Source organism: Vanessa tameamea, chromosome 12 (genome assembly GCF_037043105.1).
Source record: "Vanessa tameamea isolate UH-Manoa-2023 chromosome 12, ilVanTame1 primary haplotype, whole genome shotgun sequence".
NCBI lineage: Eukaryota > Metazoa > Arthropoda > Insecta > Lepidoptera > Nymphalidae > Vanessa > Vanessa tameamea.
In genome coordinates this window covers 8,904,286-8,916,348 of record NC_087320.1, presented here as the reverse complement: position 1 = coordinate 8,916,348, position 12,063 = coordinate 8,904,286, and the positions used below count along the sequence as shown (strand labels likewise).

Genomic DNA, 12,063 nt, shown 5'->3' with positions numbered 1-12,063 from the left:
GCTTGCCACAAAACTTTCTAACCAATCACAGTCAAACGTTACGAATATATTATCTCAAATCTAAGTTGGACGTTCAACAACGAATTCCTCATTTTCGCCTATTCCTAACACATAATTGGACACGGATTCCGCCGAGTTAAACCTGCATGTTTGATAGTATCTTCCCATCGGATAGATTTCTGTAAGGCTCTCAGACAGCTGACAACTTATCTGTACTTAAATGTTTTTGTTAAACTATATATAATTGTAAACTAATTATAATCATAAGGTTTAAAATTTACTCTGTAATTTATTCTTATTTTGAAATTAATTTTATGAAAACGATTTCTCTATTAGTAGAATATTTTGGTAACGTTACAATATCAAAAATAACGTGAAAAAAAAGCAATGCTACACTGCTTCGAGTTCAAGAAGAGCAATTCTCTTTTGTTCAATATTATACTTTTCCGTTTGTAGTTTTAATGATAACCTACAAATAAACCTACAAATTTGATATGAAATTAAATTAATAGTACAATAAGATATTTGTATATTATTTAACATCTAATGTATATAAACTAGAAATATATTTTCATACACATTATTTGTACACAACTACTGACCGCATATATCTTTTTTTTTTATATCTAAATGTATTATTATTATACGTCCATCGTAAGAAAACCTGCCCTCCTTCCCTATTTAATACTTTATTCCAGAGCCTCCAATTTTCTTTTACAAAAGAACCTTAGATGGCTTAATGAGCAAATCATTAAGACATTTATGGGTTGATACTTATTGATAAAACGAATTAAAATCCTTTTTGTATAATCTGCTTATAAATATTTACTATTATGGAACGATGCCCGATTTTACGATCGATTTTTAAAACAGTTCAAAAAGAAAATATCTTTGAGTTAAAGAAACGCAGTATCGTTTTAATTGCACGCAATTTATCATCTTTTTCAGTCTTTAAACGACCTAAAATTGACGTTTCGAAGACAGCACGATGGATTTCCCGAAGGTATTTTCCTGTAACGCGTCGTAAGACAAAGCGTTATCGTTTCTTATGTACATTAATTTAAAATTCATAACGATTTTGTAAATATGTGATTATTAATATAATAATGCATTTGTTATTAAATATTAACTGGCAGAACTAGGCAGTTGTTATTCTGGCTACGTATGCCAATTGTCATAGCGATCTACTGAACGATATCAGAAGTAAATCGATTACTTAAAACAGAGTACATAAATAGTAAAATAACTTCATGCAAAACGATTCGCGTGTGCCAACATCATGCTTATCAAACGGTCTCTTTATATGTCAAATATTACCATATAGTTAGTTGAACTGGCAAATGGGCCTGATGGTAAGTGGTCACCACAGCCCATAGACAATAGTACTGTAAATATCAATGGTTTCTCATATTACCAATGCGCCACCAACCTTGAACTTAGATGTTATGTCTCTTGTATCTGCAGCTACAATCGCCCACTCACCCTTCAAACCGGAACACGACAATACTCGGTATTGCTGTTTGACGGTAGAATATATGACGGTACCTACCCCGACTTGGACAAAACACCACCAAGTAAAATATATAGATTACAGTAGGTATATATGACTTAAGGGAATTGATACGTCACGATATATGTTTATTGATCATATATTTTAACAAGTCAATTAAATGTCTTGTCAATCGCAGAGATGTGGCTCACGTTTGAACTAAGAAGTATAAATTAAGATAATGGTTAAATTTAACTGAGCATCGGTAATTAATGAACCATTAGGAGAATTAATAGACTCCTGCTCGAATCTATTTGAAATAAACACGATGAGGTTGCTTGTATAATGGTTATAAAACGGAACAATACAATAATCAGAAAAAAAAATCGTTTAAAAGATTAAATACAAGAATAAAAAAATACAAAGATAATTAATTAAAGATCATCTCAAGTGACTTGACATGGATTAAAGTTTGACGATATTTTCTAGAACTCATATATTATATACATTGTGTTTGTAAATGGGTATCAATATGTCAAGTCTTCGCTTACGCTATTCTTGATTATACGGCAAAAACACGACGTTTCACGAATACCTATTATGATTAAAGCAATGCACGAGCACACTTAATACTGTACGCCTACAACGAAACTCACATAAGCGTAAATACAGCACTCAAAGCGCTTCCACATAATAATGAGAGCGATGTTGTGTTAATTCAGAGGAAAATTAGAACAATTGTTTGTACGCGGCCGTTACATTTTTAATTTCAAATGTAGCGGTCCGCTGGCTAGGCGCGCGCTTCTAGTAGACTTCACTGATATTTTGCTTAATAAATCCATTTCTTTCCTCATATGGAAATGCTTTTGGACATACATCCGATAATTATATGATTTTATCTTTCGGTTGGTAATAAACTGTTGAAATATTTGAAGTTAAATACAGTTGACATTATGTTTAATGTAATTTTTGGTATGGTAAAAAACATATTTAGATATATAAAACGAAATTAAATTTCATAGTATTTGACCGGATTAGAACCCTTAGGTTTAATTCACGTGCTTATCAATATTATCTCGCTACAAATCGGCGAAGAGCGTATGTGGCAATCGTCTGTGGCTACAACGACTTGGGGCCTATCACACCTAAATATCCACTAAAAAACCAGCGGTAGGTACCCATTCCGACTCTTCGGAGGGCGTCACGGGATCGCTACGTGATCACTACTCTCTCATCCCGGTTCTTGATAATAATGGTCATTAAAATAGTATAGAAGTAATATACCATAGTCATAATCATCCAATTATACATATTATTAACATTTTCTTACGTCAATTTTTTTTTTTATTTTTACCTAATTATAAACGAAAATGTCCAACACAAACAGGCTTATTATATTAAAATTGTCTATCATAAAACGTAAGCTGACTTATGGCTCCTACGGTATATTAATGTGTTTTTTTTTTTCTTAATTAACATAAATATTGTATTCAATGACGTACCGTCTTTTATCAATAGAGAATTTTACAGTTAATGAAAGTGTTTTAAATTAATTTCTTAGAATGTATTCCAACTCCGTTACTAAATGTTGTGTAGCGGTTTTATAGTTACGAAATGCTTTGTCTTCCTCATTCAAATGTCTCATCACTGATAGTAGAAAGAGATACTATATTGGTAAAAAATGTAAGAAATAGATTTAAACTGTTATTTTTTTATTCCGTAAAGAATAACCTAAATTGTATGAAAATGGAAAAGTATAATTAAATACTTGACCACAAACTCAAGAAGTAGGCTCATTTCGATTTATATCTACATTGCTATGCTATGTTATTCTTTACGGTAGTTTTACTAAATATACATATTTACACACAAATTCTAGGACCATATAATATATGATTTAATTAATTTAATTTTTATTTAAATAGAATAATTTTATTATATTTTTGATACTGAAATTGTAAAATGTTGTTGTTTTTTTTTTACCGTAACAGTATGAATGTATTAATTAAAAAGGTTATCTTTCATTATAATATTAAACAAAAAATAATTATATTTTAATTTTTCTATTAATCACACATTCGAATATTTCAGCCTTATCTAGTATATACATGAGGTAGTAAAAGTTCCAACAATTCCCTTTGAGAATAAAAGTGACTTTTGGACAGAAATGAGACATTTATTAAACCTTTTTTATTTACTAATAGCCAACTTATTTTATTTCTCAAATCAAACACTTTCAAACAACTTCAACCTGAATGATAAAGGAACCATCACTAATAAACAGCAATTTTACTAATAATGCAACTAGCACCGGATTTATTGTATGAACCATAATAACTAATTGAAAAACCGTTATAATGTTATGATGACATATAAAAGACTTGTATGGATGTTTTTTTTTTTGTTCTAACAATGAAAGTAGGCAAATGAACCAACTTAAGGTGCCTCGTTTTTTTTTTTTTTTAATATGAAAAAATCCTCGTGCATGTAAAATAGATCTGTATTTATGTTTCGGAAGACCGTATCTGAATACTTTGTCTGTCTGTTCTTCGTTGTCGTCTGTGGAAGTAGTTTTGTTGGAAGTGCGAAAACAGTTGAAGCTATTACTTGTACAAGCAAACGATCAAAGATAAGATCAAAATCACGGACGTTATTGTAAAACTTAATATTAGTAATTATATTTATACTTATAATTTTTAATTGAAAATTCATCTAAGCCAGTACTCGTGTACCATTCAACGTCGATGGTAGATTTATTTCGAAAATTTTCCATAACAACAACACAACCCCAATATTGAATTGTGTAATAAAGCATACGGGACATACGCGGATTATTCTTTTATATATGTAACTTTTATTTATTACATATATATTATTAATAATGATTAATATATAACCGTAACTTTTTAATATAATAATAATATTAGGTATTATTACAACGCGAGAGAGCATAAAGTTTTGACGAGTAGAGAAAACGCCTTTGATTAACTATTTACGAAATAATTACGGAGAATATATTACAAGTAATATCATTTACCTATTATCTTAACAGTTATAACCGTACTTTCAGATATAACTTAAGGATGCAGTCGTTGCTGTTTAGTACTTGGCAATTAAACTTATTTCATACAAAAACATAAATTATATTTCATAGTCACTCGGCATTACGATTTAATTAAGAAATAATATGCACTATGTGGATTAGAATTATGATGACATTTCGTAATAATTTATTTATTTTTTATAATTCGTTTTGTAGGTTATCTTTTAAATTTGTTTTATTTAATTTATCTGTTTCACACACTGACCGTCTGGGTAGGTACCACCCAGTCATCATATATTCTACCGGTAAACAGCGATAATTAGTAACATTGTGTTTCGGTTAGCTAGTGTAACTACACGTACACTTTTATAATTTTTTCTTTTTTTTTAACAAAGGCATTATAACCGTATGACGTCAGGCAACATTCGTAACAAAGCTTGTGCTTGTGCTGAAATAGAAAAGGGACCTTTTATCTATTTTCTCATATTAATAAGTAGTTATATCTGTTATGTCGTAGTAGTTATATCTCATATTAATAAGTAGTTATATATATAATAAAAAATGGCAATTTTGCGTAGTTAGCTGGATGTAGGAATTATTAATATATGAGAATAAACTTTTTTAATTATTATTTATATGTAATTCTATAACAAAATGTTTTTATTGATATCAATTTAAATCTATTACATACCTAAGACATGATGAAACATTAAATATTAATGCATTTAAATTCATCTAAGTGTATGTAAGATTCACAAGTAAATCTACACTAAACAGCACCTTTGACTTACAATTATGTTACGTTGAAACTGAAAAAATAAGGTAAAGCTACTTACAGACGTAACGATTAATAAGAAACGAATAGTTTTACTTGTATTATACACTCTTGTGTGACACTACTTCTGTCATCGAACAGCAGTGAGTGGGGTACATTGTAAATTGACGTGTTATTTATATCCAACGTTCCTACTCTAAATAAATTATCAAAATCAAAGAATTAATTTCACTCACGTTATGTAGCAATATATTTTGTTTTCTCTTTTCATATTTAAATAAGAAAGACGAGAAGCTTACGCTTTAGGAAAAGCGAATGTTTATTAATAGACAGATTAACTTGACATTTTCGATACAACACAATTATTTATAATACTGTGATAAAAGTATACGTAAACTCGGTACGTTCGTCGAATCCATAAGTAATTGTATAGTTATGGTCTTGATAAAGTTTGTTATTATTATAAATAAGGGGATTAATATTTATACGTATATATTATTATGTCTTAAAGTTCTTAATAAAATGTCATACATAATGACTTACTGAGGAGATGTATAACCATTTTGAAATTGATTAATAGAAATTATACCGTATTCAAATAATCAGCGATAAGGGCAAGAAAAACTGCACATTACTTATAAAGTGAATAAAGTAACATCGTGCGCAGGCGCAGTTAGTCTAGGATGCGGAGTACGCCACGCGTGTGCGCATCGAGGCGCTCTCCATAAAGCAGAGAGAGCGGTGCTCTGTATAAATTAATAAATTAATAATTTTATGGAATTCCGCTATACGAGCTCATCCACACTTTATTACAGTGAGAGTTGGGATTAATACGACTTACATTTACAGGCCGATTCTAAAATTTACAAGATGATGAGCATATATCATTAATTTTAGTGGCTCATTATATAGCAAACGGTTTTCTGTCGGAGCCTGATATTTAAATAACTTGTAATAACTGAACTAAACTAATAAACTAGCACGTAAATGTATTAAATAGTGGAAATAATTAAATACGTCTAAATGCACGATAATATATTAAGCAACTTGTTGTCTCACGCGGCTTAGATGTTGGTCATCAGGTGGTAGATATAAAAAGGGGCCTGTGTCCTTCCTTGAGGTTAAAACTTGCTTCGTAACAAATTTCATCAAATTCGATTCAGTGTTTTGGCCGTGAAAGCGAGAGAGAAAAGTATTTTCGCATTTATAATAGTAGTAATGATTAAATCACAGATAAAAAATAAATATAAAAAATATAACTAATGAACACAAATGATTTGTATTAATAAGTTGTTAATTGATATCAGTATAATTCGGAATCATCGAAGAAGTTATGGATTTGAAATCAATTTAAAAAAAATCTTGGTACAAGACCGATTCGTAGTTTACATTTTACATCACAGTATGTGAACTAACACTTTATAAAGTATATACTTGGTATATTTAATGTGCTTGATATAACTCACAATAGAAATAATTTATTAAAATATAATTTATATGTATAATAATTAATTGTACAAAACCATTGACCAACATTTTTTTTATAAAATATCTACTTTTGAGTAAGAAGTAAAATTTTATTTTAAGTCTTTCAACGCCTTTTTGTTCGATTTGACTATAACAGAAACCATCTATTAGTTTCTCTCATCTGGCAGCGCGAGATAAAATCAAAGTACATTTTTTACTCACATACCAACATCTGATGCTAGTTAACGATTAAAAAGATAGCAATCTAATCATATGTTAGTAACAATATCCAACGCACACTTAAACCATTCACATGATTCAAGAAGAAAGCGCTGCAGCGCTTAAATTTTATTAAAGTATTGAATTTTCTAGAAACCTAGTCGATAGGGAAAATCTTAAAAAAAATTGCTTAAGTTGTTAAGTGATTTTTATATTGTAAAAATATAGATTTACCAAAGACACAAAAATTTTAAATTTTTATTATATACGCTTTCATTATGGTCTTATTTAAGAAAACGCCTGAAAATCCACATGAATATAAATATAAATGACATTTGATGATTACTATTTTGTATAAGTATTAACTTATACAAGCTCTAAAGCAAACATTGTTAAAAAAATTCGTCTATCACGTAGTTGTGTGTGATAGAGACGCCGCTCTACTTAGCTTATATATTTTCTTTCTCTTTCTAAAGTTCGATTTGTAATATTTACTAACTGTTACTTAACGTTAAGATAAATCTTACAAATAATAATACCTCAGATAGTAATGTCACAGTGAAAGGTTCGAATATAATACGAAGATTTTCAAGAAGCGTCCATAAATCTAAGCACACTATCACTGAACAAGACGTATTGGAATTTCTAGAAAGAGTCCCCAATAGGAATCGATACGTATCACAGTAAGACAAACTGGCTAATCGATCGGGGCGTGCGTCACGATCGCTCTCGGTCGCTAAATTCATCAGCCGATTGTCGATGACACGGAGATAAAACAAATATTATGTTTCATGGACTGTGTCGGACGATTTGTATTAATTATTGAGACAACGACGAACTCATTGAATCGGTTGTCATAATTAAACATGTAGATCGCAGCGATTTAATCATTAACGTCATTTCTGTCCACATAAATGACATTATGAATTTATTTCTTGACGACTTTGTTCTTTCTTTCATCGCGGTCACCGTGAAAATCAAACTTACGAAGGTTTTAGTGGTATTACATCTTAAAGATTTTATATATATTATTCGAAAGATCAAGGTGCTGTAAGCTCTATTCAATTAATACACTTGCAATTTTACTTAGATAGATTAATTTGATACGAAAGTCAAGATAAATTTTTCAAAGTGAACATGACATATTTTTATAGAATACTAGTAACCCGCCCCGGCTTCTCACGGGTACAATACTGATACTAAATATACTACAGAATGTCTTACAACGTTCACAGTTTTTCTGTCATTAGACAATACAAACCGCTATGTCCCGCGTTTTAAATCTGTAATATCTTCGAAAATATTCATTTAAATTACATGCTGTAAAGAGCCATATTGATCTATATTAAACGCACAATATAAAATATTAAAGCTCTAAGCATACACAGGGACAGAAAGACAGCAGTAAGCGACTATGTTTTATACTATGTAATGACTAGAAGACGCAGATTGCCCGCGGAACGCAAAAAATAATATAATGCGTTTAAGTACGACGTTTTATTCTAATCGTTTTCCGATTAAATGGCATTGCATCAATCCATAGTTACTATATACATATATCAATTTATCTATAAAGGTACTCATCAGCGCCGTTACGTGATTTGTTCTATGTACAACATTGTTAATGAAAAATGATATTGTTGCAAACATTTTCCACGGCACGACACGACATTAAGTGCGACGGAGCAAAATTACATTTAGTCATTTTGTGAGATTCCTATCCTTTACACTAGAAATCTCTACAAGAATAGCTTATACGATTGCATTATTATCTTAGTAATGTAAGTAAATATTCTAAGGACTTTTATATTGAATTTAACGTTTCAAATATTTTCATTACAATTGTAATTTCATATTGAATTTAAAAAAATAACATTGTTACCATATATATCGCATTCATGCAAAAATAAATTATATGTTATAACATTAACGCGTTATCAAAATAAGGCTTATCAACGTGATACTTTACTAAATGTGACTGCTTGCCTTAAGTAGTGCCGATGAAGAGTACTTCAACCAAATTTATCTTATTTTAAATTCCTTAACGTGTGCTTGACACGATAAAAAAAGTCCAATTAAATTTTAAATTGAATACCCTTTGAAATTCTCCGTTCATAACGTTTCAACAAACGAGGTTTGTGAAACTAATTTACGTGTATAAATTAAAAAATATTCAGTATAACCGTTAGCTGAATAAATAGAAAACTGGTTATAATATTTATTTAAATTTTTAGATTTTTTTAATGTGGCAGTTAAAACCCTCAGTTTTTAAATCAAAATATCATCAATATTCAAAAGTCTTTGATCAAGGACGAAGCATCATCGTACGCTTTCTCTCATTATAATATTTTATGGGAGGCTTTGATTTTGTCCGAACCTCATAGCGATAGTCCGTTTTAGGATAATAAATTATCTTTTGTATGATTTTAAATTCTTTATAACAGGTCACAGTAAAGCACCTCTATAGATAAAAGTTTGACAAATGTTGATTTAAATATGTATGTCATTAACGTATTAGAATAAATTTACAAAATTATTATAAAATGCAAAAAAAATACAAAGAATAAAAACTAAAAGAAAAAAAACTAAAAAGTTCAAATATAAGATTTTACATAAGTTGTTTTTTTGCCAAAATCATGTTTTCCATTCACATAGTTCGATCCATAAACAAGAAACGTTAGATGACACTAGGTTTTGAAATGTCATCGCAGTCGCAGTGCAATATTAGTATTAAAACAGCAAGTCACGTTAGTAATTCCCAAGTGAACGTTAAGAAAACGTAAAAAGCTTTCCGTACCACTATTGACACGGACGTAGCGTTGATGTCTTTTGTACCAACATCAAGCGAGCCGCCTTTTGTAGTCGCTATCTTATCTTGTATCGAGTAAACGATATCTCTACTTCTCACAATATAAACAAATTATATGTACATAAACAATTCCATTAACCGTTGCACGAAACCGGGTAAGTTTGTAAAAAAGAACAATATTTAATAAGACATGCCACACTGACACAGTTAACAATATTTTCTCCGTAGCGAATATCGACTATGTGTAATTAACGATACTTGATCTGTACCGTCCGATAATCGATCGACTAACTTACCGATTATAAAGCATAAATAATCCCGAGCCACTTTGACAACACTTTGAAATTGGAACGTCAAAATAGGGTTGTGCCACGCACGTGTCGATAGATGTGGATGTGAGCGCGACGTGTGGTCGGAACGAGTGCCGCGGGAGACTGGCGCGCCGCCGCGTCTGCCTGCACCTGCCGCCCGGCCCCCGCGGTTAGTGACAGGTGATGCGGGTATCGGTATCGATAGTGCCAGGGTGGTGGTCATCATATGTCCATTACCTTGTATTGAAGTTTTGAAATGTGATAAGAGCATATTATTTGACCACATGTGGTGTTTGCTATTATAAAAGTTATAGATTATAGTTAAGAAAACGATTAGTAAGTATCGATGTTAAAAAATACATCGTACTCGAAGTACAATTAGTTATACAGACTGAGTGTTTGCTATAAATAAATAAAGAACATTAATGTGCTTTTTGATTTTTTACACAAGTATCAAATGAGATGACATTTATTCAGACACAACTTGAATTAAATAAAGTGTATAATATGTTGAAGGAAACATAATTGTACCTAGTCTCGATATTTTACAATTTATCGATAGACCAGATTTATCGACAAATGCCTCAACTAAACACAACGTAAGCAAGAGATACTTACACCGACTGATCAAATTAATTACCGCCTCATCTCGACGCGCCACAATCACGTCGAAAACGTATCACTCTATCTCTATCTATCATAGTACAAATTAATATTAATAAGTCCATCTCTTTCTTCGTGAAAAAAAACGCGTAGAATCCGGTGGTAGCGCGTGCCGAATGTGAAACGGGAAGTTTTCACCTGACTTGTGAATGAACATTGCCGGTGCCTTTGATCTGTACTAGTAATACAACTATCAAAGTTGTAGCACAAATACCGTAAATAATTTACGTGTTTATAGCAATGTAGTAGAGCAGAAAGTCGCGTAATACGTTTACGAAACGATACCATTTGACAATGTTACAGCTGGTATAACAAACTAACAAACCTCGATTGATAAATGGTGAAAATTAACATGATTTTGCAATGTAAATGACTTTCTAACTTCCCAGTGACAAAACGCCGAAATAAGGTTGACCAATTGTTTTTGTGAAAACAGTTTTACAGCTGAAGTTATATTAAACACTTAAAATATTCATTAAGAAGTGACTTGAATCTTATCATCAATATTAATTTAATTTACCTAAAGTATAAAAGCCGACCCATATGAGACGAGAAGCCAGTAACACCAAAATAAGAAAATACAGCACAAAGACGCTTTCTCTATTCCCTCAATCTTATGGGACAATGTCCTAATACGACCGGAGAGAGCCCAGAGCCAAGAAAAACGTCTCCACATCCTTTCAATGAGCACGGGAGTGTAAGTAATGCCACATTCTAAACTTCGGACTGCACTGAGACTTTGTTGACAGAAAAACCCAATGATAAATATGTAATGGACCGGCCCGGTTCGAAGCCAAGACCTCGAAATCCGCAGGAGTTATAAGTTAGCCATTAAACCACCAAGGCAGTCAATACAAAATCAGTAAAAGTTTTCTAATAATATAAACACTATATAGATATAATAGTGAAAAAGGCGATTATTATGTTGAAATTATATATTGAAATATGTATTTAGACAAGAACCATGACAACTTATCCAGAAGTTGTACAAAAAAATATATTTGATATTCCAATACAAAGGTTAATCCAAAGGTCCGGCCTGATTCAAACATTAAAAAAAAAATAGACAGTCAATCCAAATGACAACAGGCAAATCCAACACGACTGCTACTGAGAATTATTCGACGGACAAACCCAATTTTTTTAAGGGCGCGACCTGGGGTTTTAAACCAGATCCTCGGGATCTGTGACCTATCTATATATCTTACCACTATACCAACTAAGCAGCTGAAGTGTAACAGACAGACAGAGCTACTTTCGCATTAATAATATTAGTAGTTATAGATG

The 12,063-nt window shown here is 31.1% G+C and overlaps 1 protein-coding gene across 1 annotated transcript in view; it reads right to left on the bottom strand.

Moving 5' to 3' along the window:
- Window positions 1–10,254, bottom strand: part of LOC113393034 (uncharacterized) — a 75,188-nt gene extending 64,934 nt beyond the window's left edge. The window contains exon 1 of the mRNA XM_026629731.2: window positions 10,099–10,254. The gene's annotated coding sequence lies outside the window, so the exon portion shown is untranslated. The remainder of the gene's footprint in view (window positions 1–10,098) is intronic.
- Window positions 10,255–12,063: the final 1,809 nt, after the last annotated feature.